The 15,458-nt window shown below is 43.8% G+C and overlaps 1 protein-coding gene and 1 long non-coding RNA gene across 5 annotated transcripts in view; both read left to right on the top strand.

Annotated features, from left to right (window-relative positions):
• Positions 1–15,458, top strand: part of LOC110531892 (protocadherin-7) — a 227,385-nt gene that overhangs the window by 108,246 nt on the left and 103,681 nt on the right. The gene's annotated exons all lie outside the window — the stretch shown is intronic.
• Positions 7,310–9,020, top strand: LOC149980885 (uncharacterized). The gene is made up of 2 exons (XR_016483199.1): positions 7,310–7,428; positions 7,975–9,020. It is a non-coding gene; the product is annotated as an uncharacterized LOC149980885 (long non-coding RNA).

Genomic DNA, 15,458 nt, shown 5'->3' on the forward strand with positions numbered 1-15,458 from the left:
ATTTCCCAGGTCTTTATTTTTTTCAGGAAATGTGAAGAGTGTTCTTGGGACAGTCCTGGGATCCCATGTACTGTATGCCTAGCTCGATGTACTGTATGCCTAGAGCCCCTCTCCCCGTATATTCTCTCCTCTCTCCCTCCCTCCCTCCCTTTGTTATCCACTCCTCTGTTGCTCACATCATCATGAGGCGAGAGAGAGCGAGGGAGTGAAAAGGATAGAGGGAAAGTCTAAGAGCGAAGGGAGTGTGAGGTGAAGCTGCTGTTTGTGGCGGGGGAGCAAACCAGGCAGGTATTCAAATCAGTTGCTGGTGTCATACAGTACACGTACTACCATACAACAAATGGCCAGTCAGGCCAGCTAGTCTATAAGCTACCAGTACAGCGTAGTCTCCTTCCTAAACCTCAGTCAGTAACAGAAAATAGTACAAGAAAAGAAGAAACACTAAAAATATTAAAAACCCATGCTCCAGAGGTTGGCGTTCTCCTCTGAGCTGTGGAAGAGAAACACACACTCACCCACACACACTGAGCATTGTGGTGTTTGTGTGTACCGAAGCACAGACTGACTCCCACTCCGACCGATGTGGATTTATCTAGGTCTGGGGGAGATTAGAGTAGGGATGCTGCAGCCATTCTAAGACTAGTACAAAGAGAAGCGCCACAGAGAAGAAGGTGGCCATTTTGTTGGGAGGGAAATATTTTTCACTTCACATTTAGCCACTTTCATTGTTATAAGTCTGAGTTCACTATCGGTGTATAGTAAGAAACAGGTAAGCTAGAGCTGTAGTCATTCCAGGAATAGTAAATATAGAACAACCGCAGGAAAAGACACCAAGTTTTTTTGGAAGGAAATATGTTTTCACCTCAAATATTGCCACTCCTAGTCGAATATTACAATGTATTATTTCATATCGTTGCCACTATGTATATGGATTGACAGAAATAGACAGGAATTGGCTTGTAGGCAACACAGAGGGACTAGCATGGTCTTTCAAGCCACATTGGAAGGAAACATGACTGTTTTGTGAATGAGGGACAGTACAGTCCTTCCAAACCTTTGTATACGGCTGGACCTTTTAGGTGCAACCAAGCGTCAACTAGCAATTTGGCCCGCTTCCGAATCACACTGGCACATGCTATTTGGGAGAAAAATCACCCTCCGCGACAGATGTTGATTTGAAATGTTCCCGCTTTTATTTATTTTTATTTATTTATTGTTGCTATGCTCCCTCAATCTCTCTTCGTTTCAGCAGAAGAAGGGGGGAAAGGTGGGCCAGTTTTCAATGAAGACAAACACCTTGGAGGCGCTCAGCCAAGTCCTCCCCCTCCTCTCTGTTTCTGTCCTTCTGTCTCTCTCTTGTTCTCCCTCCCTTTGTTCTATTTTCTTCTCTCCTCCCATCCTCTTTTCTTTCTCTATCCCTCTCCTTTCTATCTCTCTGCATCTCTCCTCGCTTTCTCGCTCTTTCTCTCTCTGCATTAGCACAATTAGATTTGCGTGAGTGTGTGCGAGCGAGTGTGTGTGTGTGTGTGTGCATGCATGTTTACGTGCGGTAAACATGTTCAATGGGGTGGAGGCCGCAGGGCGGGGGAGGCGTATGTCGGTGTGCGTTGACACGTCGGGGGCCTGTGTTGGCAGAGATGGGGCACAGTGGGTGCCATGTCTACTCAGTGTGAGACACATGGCACAGGGGTTACCCAGCTCACCAATCAACAGGGTAGTTGCCAGCTGCATATCATCCTCTGTCTGTCTATGTGTGTGGTCCATCTGTCTCTTCTCTCTGTCTCTTATCTGTTTGTATAAGGCAGTATAGACTGAGTATACAAAACTTTAGGAACACCTTCCTAATATTGAGTTGCACCCCCTTTTGCCCTCAATTTGTCTGTTATTGAACTCTACAATGTGTCAAAAGTGTTCCACAGGGATGCTGGCCCATGTTGACTCGAATGCTTCCCACAGTTGTGTCAAGTTGGCTGGATGTCCATTGTATGTTGGACCATTCTTGATACACACTGGAAACTCTTGAGCATGAAAAACCCAACAGCGTTGTAGTTCTTGACACACTCAAACTGGTGCGCCCGGCACCTACTACCATAACCCGTTCAGAGGCACTTAAATATTTTGTCTTGCCTATTCACCCTCTGATGGCGCAAATACACAATCCATGTCTCAATTATCTCAAGTCTTATAAATCCTTCTTTAACCTGTCTCCTCACTTTTGAAGTGGATTTAACAGGTGACATCAGTAGGAGATCATAGCTTTCACCTGGTCAGTCTATGTCATGGAAAGAGCAGTTGTTCCTAATGGTTTGTACACTCCAGGTATATATCTCTGTGTAATTTTACTCTTCAGTATTTGGCGTTATATTATGCATTTGTGTGCGTGTCTGACTTTGCGTATATGTGTGTATTTCTGTACACGTGTATGTATGTGTGTGTGTTGTCCCCAGTGTGTTGCCCCCTCAGCATTAGTTTGGCAGAGCTGTGTGGTGGGGGAATAGGCATGAGGTCTCTGTGCTTTAAGAAAGGCCTGCTCTAGCTGAGTGTCTCTCTCAGGAGGGTATGGAAGTGCGAAGGAAGGCCCTCACAACACAGGCTGCATGGGGCTGCATGCCAAAGAACTGCACCAGGGGCGGATGGATAGCCACAGAGATAAGGAAGGAGAGAAAATCAAATAATGGAGAATGATTTTCCAGCTTGAGGAACATGGTGAGAGAGCGCGCTGAAATATAGAGTTATACACAAGGCACCAGGTTTTGTATATATACATGTACTGTATAGATGCATATACTGTTTTCCTTTTTTTGTATTGATGTGTGTATTTTTTCTACAGGGCTCACTTGGTCTCAGCATGACTCTCTGTCAAAATAACAAATATACACATGCACGTGCATGGGCACACACAGAGGTACCTACAGAGGTATATAGCGGTCATCTGTATGTAATAACCTGAGAAATGTGTTTCTCTTTAGCTCTGGCATAGCTCTGGTGTTTGTTCCCTGGAATTTCTCAAAAGCTTCCAGTTGCCGGCAATTTCATTTGGCGGTGAAGGTATGTAGCCGTGATTATAGCAAACAATCAAATGTACAACACAGCGGAAAATTCAAACGAGGGCGGAATAGGTGAACAAGATTTTCCCAAGCCCATGCAATAAACCCAAACCAGATCGGACCTGCTTAAAACCAATACACAAGAACTGACTTCATTCAACGCTAGTAGACTTTTTTTTTTTTTTGGTTTGTGTATGTGTGAGTGCACGAGTGTTTGGGGAAGAACAGTTATTTCAAATGCTGCCAGAGTCTACAGGAATTTGCCTGAAGGAAGAAGAGAGGGATGATATCTGCTTTATTTCTCTGCCATGGCTGAAGTCTGGTCTACTTTGTGACAAATGAGAGTGAATGGGTTCAGTATATTTGAAAAACGTGTTTGTTGTTTGCAACTGTAGGCTTGTATGTGAACATACCACCTCTCTACTTGACCTTTTGTGGCATGTTTAGGGCATGTGTCTTGCTTTATTTTAATAGCGTGTTTATATCTTTGTCTCTCTATGTGTGAGTGTGGGTGTGTGCTTTCCCGTGTTTCTTTGTCTCTGTGTGTGAGAGTGCATAACAGCTTGACAGTGGCTTAACCTTTGCCATTTCAGTCTCTTCCCAGCCTCTTCTCATGTCATCATAACCTTCCACTCCTAAAGCTCCCTTCACATAATGTCTCTTACAAGAGAATAAGCCAGTAGGAAGCTGGAAACCACCAGTGACTGACCCTGAACCCATGGCATTTAACCCCACTCACTTCAACTCTTAAGCACATTCACAGAAAGAACATTGAGGCCCATAGCATTTGAATTGGTTTATTGAGTTGCAATGATTCCGACATTGTCACAGTGAGAGGTTTTAATGTATTGTCATATCATACAGTAGGCGATCCTGTTTGTATAGCTCCATTCATAGACAGGACTTGGCTTGCATGCCCTTAAGGAGTGAATACCTTGGTGGAACCGTGACTCTGTCGCTGGCTAAGGCTTCAACCACTAATAGAAACGACCTGAATTCAAGCACTACTTAAATTACGGTGCGTAGGCCTATGTATGTACTGTAGACATACGCACACTAAAGCCCTTTGACACACACTTGGAATGACAAAGTGACTGATCAAGGACCGACAGAACGCTGTAGCCCTGTGGCAGTGTTAGTCCTGGTGATGCATGTTTGTGTGTGTTTTGTGTGTGTGTGTGTGTTTGGTTATTATTAAAGACAGGGCTTGGCCCCTGGCTCAGAGGCCTTTTAGGTAAGTGACAAAGTGCTCTGAGGTGATCTGGGGTCTGTGGCCAGACTTCGAAGTACCTGCTACCACATCAGCCATCAGATTACTTTAATTACCTCCGAGAAATTAAGAACACATACACACACACACACACACATTTTAAGCTGGTTGATTGATTGGAGAATTGTATAAATAAAGAAACGCTAACCTGGTTGGCTGGCTGTTGCCCAAAATCACAGTGACTTGATGTTCTATATCTATACCCATCCCTAGGGTCTGTGTTTTTGTGTGTGTGTCTGCCCATATTTACATGCATTGATCTCTGTAACGGTTCTCTTGTGGTGAAGGAGAGTCGGACCAAAATGCAGCGTGTAGATTGCGATCCATGTTTAATAAACAAGTGTAAAACACGAATCAATTATAAACACTACAAAACAAATAACGTAACAAACATAACGAAAACCGAAACAGCCTATACTTGCGTAAACTAACACAGAGCCAGGACCAAAGACATATGGCTGCCTAAATATGGTTCCCAATCAGAGACAACGATAAACACCTGCCTCTGATTGAGAACCACTTCAGACAGCCATAGACTTAACTAGAAAACCCCACTAGCTACAATCCTCATACATACACACCACATACAAAAACCCATGCCACACCCTGGCCTGACCAAATAAATAAAGATAAACACAAAATACTTCGACCAGGGCGTGACAATCTCTGTGTCTGACCTAGGACAGATACTTGAATTGATAGAGGTATTGCAGAATAAATGGGTAGGATGAATGTTGCATTACTTCTCACCATCTCCCCCTTCTTCACTGCCACAACTGAACCTTCCACATCCCCTCAGAATAATAGGAAAAAATTGTGACACTTTCTTTCCGTTTCCTTTCTCACAGTTTCTGTTTGACAGGTTTTTTATTAAATTCTACAGTTGACAGGCTTGCCAAATAAATCTGTCCCTGTATCAAGGTATATTACTGACCTAGGGCAGGCGTTCCGCTAGCGGAACCCCTCGACAACATTCCTCTGAAATGGCAGAGCGCAAAATTCAAAAATATTTTTTTGAAATATGTAACTTTCACACATTAACAAGTCCAATACAGCAAATTAAAGATAAACATATTTTTAATATACCCATCATGTCCGATTTCAGAAATGCTTTACAGCGAAAGCACAACATATGATTATGTTAGATCACCGCCAAGTCGAAAAAACACACAGCCATTTTTCCAGCCAAAGATAGGAGTCACAAAAAGCAGAAATGTAGATAAAATGAATCACTAACCTTTGATGATCTTCATCTGAAGACACTCATAGGACAACATGTTACACAATACATGTATGTTTTGTTTGATAATGTGCATATTTATATCCAAAAATCTCAGTTTACATTGGCGACTTACGTGCAGTAATGTTTTGATTCCAAAACATCCGGTGATTTTGCAGAAATACTCATAATAAACATTGATAAAAGATACAAGTATTATTCACAGAAATAAAGAAAGACTTCTTCTTTATGCAACCGCTGTGTCAGATTTTTTTAAAAACGGCGCTCAGAGCCCAATCCAGCCAGAGAAACATCCGCCATTTTGGAGTCAACAGAACAACGCTATAAATATTCACTTACCTTTGATGATCTTCATCAGAAGGCACTCCCAGGAATCCCAGTTCGACAATAAATGACTGATTTGTTCCATAAAGTCCATTGTTTATGTCCAAAAAAGCCACTTGTTGTTAGCGTGTTCAGCCCAGTAATCCATCTTCATGAGGTGCGAGCACTTCGTCCAGATAAAAACTGGATACATTTCCGTTACAGGTCGTAGAAACAAGTCAAACGATGTATTGAATCAATCTTTAGGATGTTTTTAACATAAAACATCAATAATGTTCCAACCGGAGAATTCCTATGTCTGAAGAAAAGCACTTGAACGAGAGGTAACTCTGTCGGGAGCGCACGTCACGAGCCTGAGACACTCTGCCAGACCACTGACTCAAACAGGTCTCATGTTCTATATCTATACCCATCCCTAGGGTCTGTGTTTTTGTGTGTGTGTCTGCCCATATTTACATGTATTGATCTCTGTCTGACCTAGGACAGCGAATTGAATTGATAGAGGTATTGCAGAATAAATAGGTAGGATGAATGTTGCATTACATCTCACCATCTCCCCCTTCTTCACTGCTACAACTGAACCTTTCACATCCCCTCAGAATAATAGGAAAAAATTGTGACACTTTCTTGCCGTTACCTTTCTCACAGTTTCTGTTTGACAGGTTTTTTATTCAATTCTCCAGTTGGCAGGCTTGCCAAATAAATCTGTCCCTGTATCAAGATATATTACTGACCATGGGCGCTTCGGTGGAGAGCAGTATGGAGTCTGTGTGTGTGCGTGCGTGCGTTTGTCCGTCCATGTGTGCGTGAAATGTGCATATTATGTGTGTTTGTGTGTGTGTTTGTCAAAAGAGATGCATCAAATTCTCAGAGCAACAATGCCACTATGGCACAGATAATTTTTTCTCCCCTATTTTTCTTCCTTCCCCCCCTTCTCTCCTCCTCTCCCCTTATGAAAATAGATGAAAGCATCTAACAATGGGAGAAGAGGATTATCCCTCTCTCTCTCTCTCTGTCTTTCTCTCTCTGAGGACACTAGTATTTTGAGATGGAAGGAGGTAGACTGGTGAAATGATTAAGATAACATAGTTTACCGTAGGTGTCTCTCTGCCCCAGGGCAATTCCATGTGGGTGGTTTCGGGGAGTAGTGTGTATACACCGGTAGTCTCACGCTATATAGGGTGACCTTCTTGAACACAGGGGGACACCCCCAGGGGTTAATATAGTACACACACAACAGCTTGTCCAGACACACACATGCATGCACGCACGCACGCACTCGCGCACACACACACACACACACACACACACACACACACACACACAAACACACACACAAACACACACACACACACACACACACACACACCAAACAACCATTTGTCCAGGAGGCACAATGACCCAGCGATTTGTTCCTGTGGAATTTCATTACTCCCTTTCCCTACTGACAAGGTTTCTTATTTCCTTTTTTGGTGGGTTTTTCCTTCAGTTACAGAACTCAATTGCTCAGGGTCACATAGGCCTTGAAGAAAACCTGATGCCAGCAGGTAGTATTATACCACTTTTTATATGCTGCTTTTACACTTTTCTTTCCCTCCTACATTCATAGTATTGGAATTTATTTTCATTTTCTAAGCTTTCACAAAATATCCAACAGCGTCACAGTAGATACAGAGGGCAATGTTGCACAGAGTGTATTGTTCAAAATGGCTATAGAGTACTCCATATAGTTTTATGTATTTTCTGAAAGAGTTTTTTCAGGTTCTTTCCATTTCCCATTCTACTCTAGCTGGCCTCCTTCGTGTACAGGAGGCATGAAGTGCACATAAAGACTAGCATTAGTACATGCATGTTTTATGAAGCCCCGAAGCCAATTCACGCTGCTTCAGCCAACTTTCGATGACCTGTTTGTGTCTGTGTTTCTTTGTTGGCTGTGAGTGGGAGTAGCAGTGTGTGGAGAAAGGATGGCGTTGTATTGCAGTATTTCTTGTTTATGAATCGGAAAATGTATGTGTGAATGGTGACATTTGCGAGTGAGTGTGTGCAATGTGTCTCTCTCAGACGAACTTAACACATCCTATGCTCGCTTCAAGGCAAATAACACCTAGCCATCCAGGAAGGCTGTCACTGCTCCGGACAACCAGGTGCTTTCGCTCTCTGAGGCTGGCTTGATGAAAACTCAAAGGGGTGAATACTTATGAAGCCGGGCGACCCAGATGGCATCCCTGGCCACGTCCTCAGAGTGTGCCCTGAGCAGCCGGCTGGCGTCTTCTCAGACATCTTCAAATTGTCCCTGTCCCAGGCTGTAGTCCCCACTTTCTTCAAGCAGACCACCATTTTCCAAGTGCATGACACCAACTCCATAATCAAGTTTGCTGACGACACCACGGTTGTAGGCATGATAACCAGTAATGACAAGTCAGCCTATAAGGAGGAGGTATGGGAAGGAGCTGATTGCTGAATTCAGGAAGCCGAGGAAAGAACACGCCCCGATCCACATCAACAGGACTGCAGTAGAGAGTCAACAGTTTTAAGTTCTTCGGCATGCACATCACCAAGGACTTGGACCAACAACACCACCACTGTTGTCATGAGGGCGCAACAGCGCCACTATTTCAAATGGCATGCCATCCCCCGGGTCCTTTCCAAATACTACCACTGCACCATCGAGAGTGTCCTGACCGGTTGCATCATGGCATGGCACGGGAACAGGAATGTCCTGCAGCATCATCAAGGACCCCACACACCACAGCCAAGAGCTCTTCACTCCCTTACCGTTGGGCAGATGATATTGGAGCATGAGGTCTGATACCGACAGGCTCAGAGGCAGTTTATATCTACAAGCCATCAGATGGCTGAACACTTGAACTTGACTGACCACCTGCACTGACTATCTGCATCTTAGCACACATCCACTCACTCACTCACGCACATACCCACACAGGCCTACACACACACACACACACACACACACACACACACAGCAACACACACACACACACACACACACACACACACACACACACACACACACACACACGTTACACATTCATCACAATTGCTGCCCCTTTCTCTGATATTGTACTATACATTGTGCCTTCCTGTGTTATACTTATGCATAAATGTTTATTCAATTCCACTGAGCCATTTCCTTTATGTTCATAGTCTTACCTTTTATTATTGTTGTTGCATTGTCGAGAAGAAATCCGCAAGCAAGCATTTAGTTGGAAGGTGTATACCATGTGTATGCTGTACGACTAATGAAACTTGAAACTTGAAAAACTCACATGCAAGTGTGCACACAAACACATTTTTGCACAGTCATACACTTATATAACTCATACACAGGGAGGCATACTTCAATTGAATGTCAATGAACGGAGAAGAAAAAAACAAACATTATATTCTTTATTCCAGGTGAATAGGCTACATTCTCTCTCTCGGTCTCTCTCTTTCTCATTCAAACGGGGTATTTGAAGTTGGATTGTGGCTTGAAATTACATGTCACCAACAGAGTGCTAGGTGAGGGAATACATGGGCACAGGTTTATAGTAAAATAAAACATAATGTATGACAATTGGAAAATAATTTTTGTGTGCTGGAACGTTTTACTGTTGTGCTGAGATGAATTTCCATTGACATAGTAATGGATGTGTTTGATGTTCCTTTGCCTCTGTGACTTGATACGTTTTATTTGAGTCCTTTTCCATAATTCAACGTTTCTCTGTGTATTTCTTCTTATTCTGGAGAACCTATTCTGTTCTCGCTCTATATAGTTTCTCACAGACAGCGAAGACATGCACACACTTCGTTACCACCCTTTTGGGGGGGGTTGTTTTCACCCAGAGGTGACAAGCCAGAAGTCAACATAACTTATTTTTTTACCTTCATTGTTTACCTTGGCTCAGCCTTTCAAGTCCACTAACGGGGAAATCCTCTCATAAAAGACAGACAGAAATCTGCAGTTAGACAATGAAAGCACTGTAAAGGGTGGATGAGTGTACCATACCTTAAGAAGGGGCCACAGACCTCCATTCATCCCGCAAAGAAAAGCTCAAAAAGAAAGACAGACAATCACCACAAGGTCACGTGACACCGAGAGAAAGAAAAAGCGAGACTTAGAGGAAAAGGGAGGGGGCATTTTGTTTCTTTCTCCCGGACTGGAACAAAAAGTATTAGCTCAATCGTTAAACCCAAATAGACACACCTGGTTTAGGGGCCCTAGCTTTGAGACAATAGGTGTGCCCTTTTCCTCTCTCTCCCTCTTTGTTTGCCATCTCACAGACAGTAATGGCTAGGGCCGGAACCATACCACAATAACTTTCTGACTTCTCTCCTCGCTGGCCCTCCGGCAGGTCAGTTTAGCTGTTTAACAGTTTAGCAGTAGAAAATGGACACAGGATTGACTGGAGGGTGAGACAGATAGGAATGTTTTTCAAATTGAGGATTTATAATAAACAACGGTCAAAAGATAATAGGTAGATTAAGTTATGTTTGGATGTTTTGAAGGCCACTTTTCTCACACTATTTTAGCTCCATGTGACGCACTCAATTATTGTCTTTAGTACTGATTTAGTTTTATTTTCTTGGTTCACTTTTTTGTACTCCTCCTTTATAAAATTGTCTCCATCTAGCCCTCTCCCTCACTCTCTCTCAATTGTCACTCTTTCCACATTGTTTCATCTGCCGGCATGCATTTCAAGGCAAGTCCGACCACCACGGCATCTTGCTCCTACCGTCTTATAGAAAGAAACTCCAGCAGGATGTACCAGTGACTAGAACCATTCAACGCTGGTCTGACCAATTGGAATCCACACTTCAAGATTGTTTTGATCACTTGGTCTGGGATATGTTGCGGTCAGCCTTAGAGAATTACATCGACCTATATGCTGACTCGGTGAGGGAATTTATAAGGAAGTGCATTGGAAATGTTGTACCCATTGTGACTATTAAAATCTACCCTAACCAGAAACCGTGGATGGATGGCAGCATTTGCGCAAAACTAAAAGCACGAACCACTGCATTTAACCATGGAAAGAGATCTGGGAATGTGGCTGAATATAAACAGTGTAGTTATTCCCTCAGCAAGGCAATCAAACAAGTGAAATGTTGGTACAGGGACAAAGTGGGGTTGCAATTTGATGGCTCTGTCACGACTTCCGCCAAAGTTGGTGCCTCTCCTTCTTCATGCGGCGTTCGGCAGTTGTTGTCACCGGCTTTCTAGCTGCCACCGATCTACGTTTCTTTTTCTATTTGTTTTGTCTTCATTGTACACACCTGGTTCCCATTACGTTATAATTATTTTCCCTATTTAACCCTCTGGTTCCCAATATGTTTTGTGTGTGTTTGTTCCAGTGTCAGAGTGCAGAGGTGAGGACGGAGTCAGGCGCAGGACACAGAACTGAGTAAAATAACGTACTTTACTCGAAAAGAAACAACCATAAATTCCACGCAGGGAAAACACACCACATCAGTCTATAGCACTCAACAAGGAACAAACACACAGAAAACATATTGGGAACCAGTAATTATAATTATAACGTAATGGGAACCAGGTGTGTACAATCAAGACTAAACAAATAGTAAAGTTATGTTATGGTGTGTTTTCCCTGCGTGGAATTTATGGTTGTTTCTTTTCGACTAAAGTACGTTATTTTACTCAGTTCTGTGTCCTGCGCCTGACTCCGTCCTCACCGCTGCACTCTGACATTTGACAGCCTCAGACACTAGGCGTATGTGGGAGGGTCTGCAGGAAATCATGGACTACAAAAAGAAAATCAGCCATGTCACGGACACTGACGTCTTGCTTCCAGACAAAGTAAACACCTTCTTTGCCCGCTTTGAGGATAATACAGTGCCACCGTCACAGCCCGCTAACAATAAATGCCCTCCCCCTCCTTCTCCATGGCCGACATGAGTAAAACATTTAAACATGTTAACCCTCGCAGGGCTGCTGGCCTAGACGGCATCCCTAGCTGTGTCCTCAGCGCATGCACAGACCAGTTGGCTGGACATATTCAATCGCTCATTATCGCAGTCTGCTGTCCCCACATGCTTCAAGATGGCCACCATTGTTCCTGTACCCAAGAAGGCAAAGAAAACTGAACAAAATGACTAGCACTCACTTCTGTCATCATTAAGTGCTTTGAGAGACTAGTCAAGGATCATATCACCTCCACCTTCCCGGCCACCCTAGACCCACACCCTGGGCATACCGCCCTAACAGGTCCGCAGACGATGTAATTGCCATCACACTGCACACTGCCCTATCCCATCTGGACAAGAGGAATACCTATGTAAGAATGCTGTTTATTGACTGCAGCTCAGCATTCAACACCATAGTACCCTCCAAGCTCATCATCAAGCTGGAGGCCCTGGGCCTCAACCCCGCCCTGTGCAATTGGGTCCTGGACTTTCTGACGGGCCACCCCCAGGTGGTGAAGGTAGGAAACAACATCTCCACCTCTCTGACCCTCAACACTGGGGCCCCACAAGGGTGCGTGCTAAGCCCTCTCCTGTACTCCTTGTTCACCCACGACTGTGTGGCCATGCACGCCTCCAACTCAATCATCAAGTTTGCAGACGACACAGCAGTAATGGGCTTGATTACCAACAATGACAAGACAGCCTACAGGGAGGAGGTGAGGGCACTCAGAGTGTCGTGTCAGGAAAACAACTTCTCACTCAAATGTCAACAAAACAAAGGAGATGATCGTGGACTTCAGGAAATAGCAGAGGGAGCCCCCCCCCCCTATCCACATTGACGGGACAGCAGTGGAGAAAGTGGGAAGTTAAGTTCCTCGGCGTACACATCAACGACAAACTGAAATGGTCCACCCACACATACAGTGTGGTGATGAAGGCGCAACAGCCCCTCTTTAACCTCAGGAGGCTGAAGAAATGTGTCTTGTCAACTAAAACTCAAACTTTTACACAGCCACAATCGAGAGCATCCTGTCGGGCTGTATCACAGCCTGGTACTGCAACTGCTCCGCCCTCAACCGCAAGGCATTCCAGAGGGTGGTGCGGTCTGCACAACACATCACCGGGGGCAAACTACCTGCTCTCCATGACACCTATAGCACCCGATCTCACAGGAATGCAAAAAAAGATCATCAAAGATAACAACCACCTGAGCCACTGCCTGTTCACACTGCTACCATCCAGAAGGCGAGGTCAGTACAGGTGCATCAAAGCTGGGACCGAAAGACTGAAGAACAGCTTCGATCTCAAGGCCATCAGACTGCTAAACAGCCATCACTAAGTCAGAGAGGGCTGCTGCCTACATGGAGATACAATCACTGGCCGCTTTAAAAAATGGATCACCAGTCACTTTAATAATGCCACTTTAAAAATGTTTACATATCTTGCATTACTCATATCATATGTATATACTGTATTTTATACCATCTATTGCACCTTGCCTATGCTGCTCGGCCATCACTCATCCATATAGTTAGTTATATGTACATATTCTCATTCACCCCTTTTAAATATGTGTGTATTAGGTAGTTGTTGGGGGATTTGTTAGATTACTTGTTAGATATTACTGCAATGTCGGAACCAGAAGCACAAGCATTTTGCGCCACTCGCATTAACATCTGCTAAACATGTGTATGTGACAAATAATATTTGACTTGATTTGAAGAGAAGATAGAATTGGAGAGGGACTGACATATTGACAGAAGACGCCCCTCCGCGCGCCTCTGCGCCTCCAAAGAGCTGACAGAACAGAGCATCCTAATACGGATGATGTGCCTGCAAATCCACTCACAATACCAGCAAACATCCACCTACCAAACACCCCCCCCCACCCCAAACACACACTCCCCAACAGCCCCCGCAAGCCAAATAAACAGAGACACAAATTTGAATTAAATTCTACAATCAACATCCCTACCATCCTGAATACAAGAAATACAAACTCAACCATCTGTGTTTAATCTGAACAATAGTCACAGAGACTAACATATTGTAGAGTGCACACACACAAACGCCACACACACATTCATTTTATCTCACATCCCCGCAATGCTTAAAGTCTTAACGCCCGATTTACACAACTCTAGGTAATTTGAGGTCATTTCTCTTACTGTAATCAACAGCCAACACTGTTCAGATAGACATTGAATGTTAATAGCTCCGTTTCCCCACACTTTCTTGGGGCTCTATTGTTTTCCACACATGATAGAGAAGAGTGAGAGGAGAGGTTGCGTAATAGTTGAAGGGCTGTTGAATATGCATGGTCCCGCCGGTACCTGCCTTCCGTACACTACCTGAGCTGTTCATACATAATCAAGTGTGTTCTTATAGCGGCCTTTACGTAAGCCCAGGAGCATGAGTGTGTGTGTGTCTTTTTACGTGTGTGTGTGTGTGTGTGTGTGTGTGTGTGTGTGTGTGTGTGTGTGTGTGTGTGTGTGTGTGTGTGTACATGTCCGTTTGCATGTGGTATTCTCTATTCACCGAACAGGTGAAACAGGGCATTCACATTACTGTACAGAGATTCTGTGCTAAGAGGCTTACTCAATGCTAATATTGTAGGCTATATACTGTACTGTATAGTTTCCCGCCCACACATAGAGTAGGAATTTCATATGAGGCGCCTATGTCAGAATGAATTCACGATTGGAGAAATAAGTTCTTCATACTTTTTAATGTACTTTTTCCTCTGGTGTTTTCATTATCTTACAACACCCACACATACACGCACACATGCACATATAGGAAGTACAATTATATTATCTTAGCCATAACCTAAGCTCACCCAGAACACCAGATGACGTTCTAATGGTGTCCACTGGTATTGTCAGAGACAGAGTGGTGTGGACCAAAGTTATCCATTAAACCAAGCTAGATGTCAGAGCTCCTTAATGGCCAGTGAGTGGGGTTTAGAACCTTTCAGCCAGTTAAATTAAATTTAATGGCCTCAAAGTTTTAATATTATTAGAGAGAGGGAGAGAGACATGAATGATTGGACCTTCATCCCCACACGTTGTGAATCTGAAGTCATGCCAGCAACGCATAAATCATCTTAATCCCTGAGCTGCTAAACACATGGCGAGGGCAAACACACGCTTGAGCGCTCACACAAACACACACACATGCACACAAGCATGCACGCACGCAGACACAGATGTGCACACACATATATACATGCAGGTCACATAGGCACACACAATCGTATGCACACATACACAAACACACACACTCACACTTCACTCGTTCCATGCGTCCACACACAGCTCTCCAAAATCACCTTTAAACGACTTCTCTTCATTTTAAAAATAGTATTTTCGTAATTTATGGGCTCGGGTAGCTTTAATATTAATCAAAACTGTCACCAGATTATCCGCTCTTAGACCAGATGGTCCGGGGTGAGAAATCACATTTTCCTGATGTTTTTGATTTGTACATTTATTTTCTCCCTCACTCTCTTCTTTCCTCTTGTTGATTTCATTTTGTTCTTATGCGCATTACCTCGGATTAAACTTGCTGATCCCGTACAAGGCTGAATAACCAGCCAAAACCTTTCGCCATTGTCATTTCTCATAATCTATCTCCATCCATACATGAAATA

Source organism: Oncorhynchus mykiss, chromosome 9 (assembly GCF_057628025.1).
Source record: "Oncorhynchus mykiss isolate SJ-2025 chromosome 9, ASM5762802v1, whole genome shotgun sequence".
NCBI classification, from domain to species: domain Eukaryota; kingdom Metazoa; phylum Chordata; class Actinopteri; order Salmoniformes; family Salmonidae; genus Oncorhynchus; species Oncorhynchus mykiss.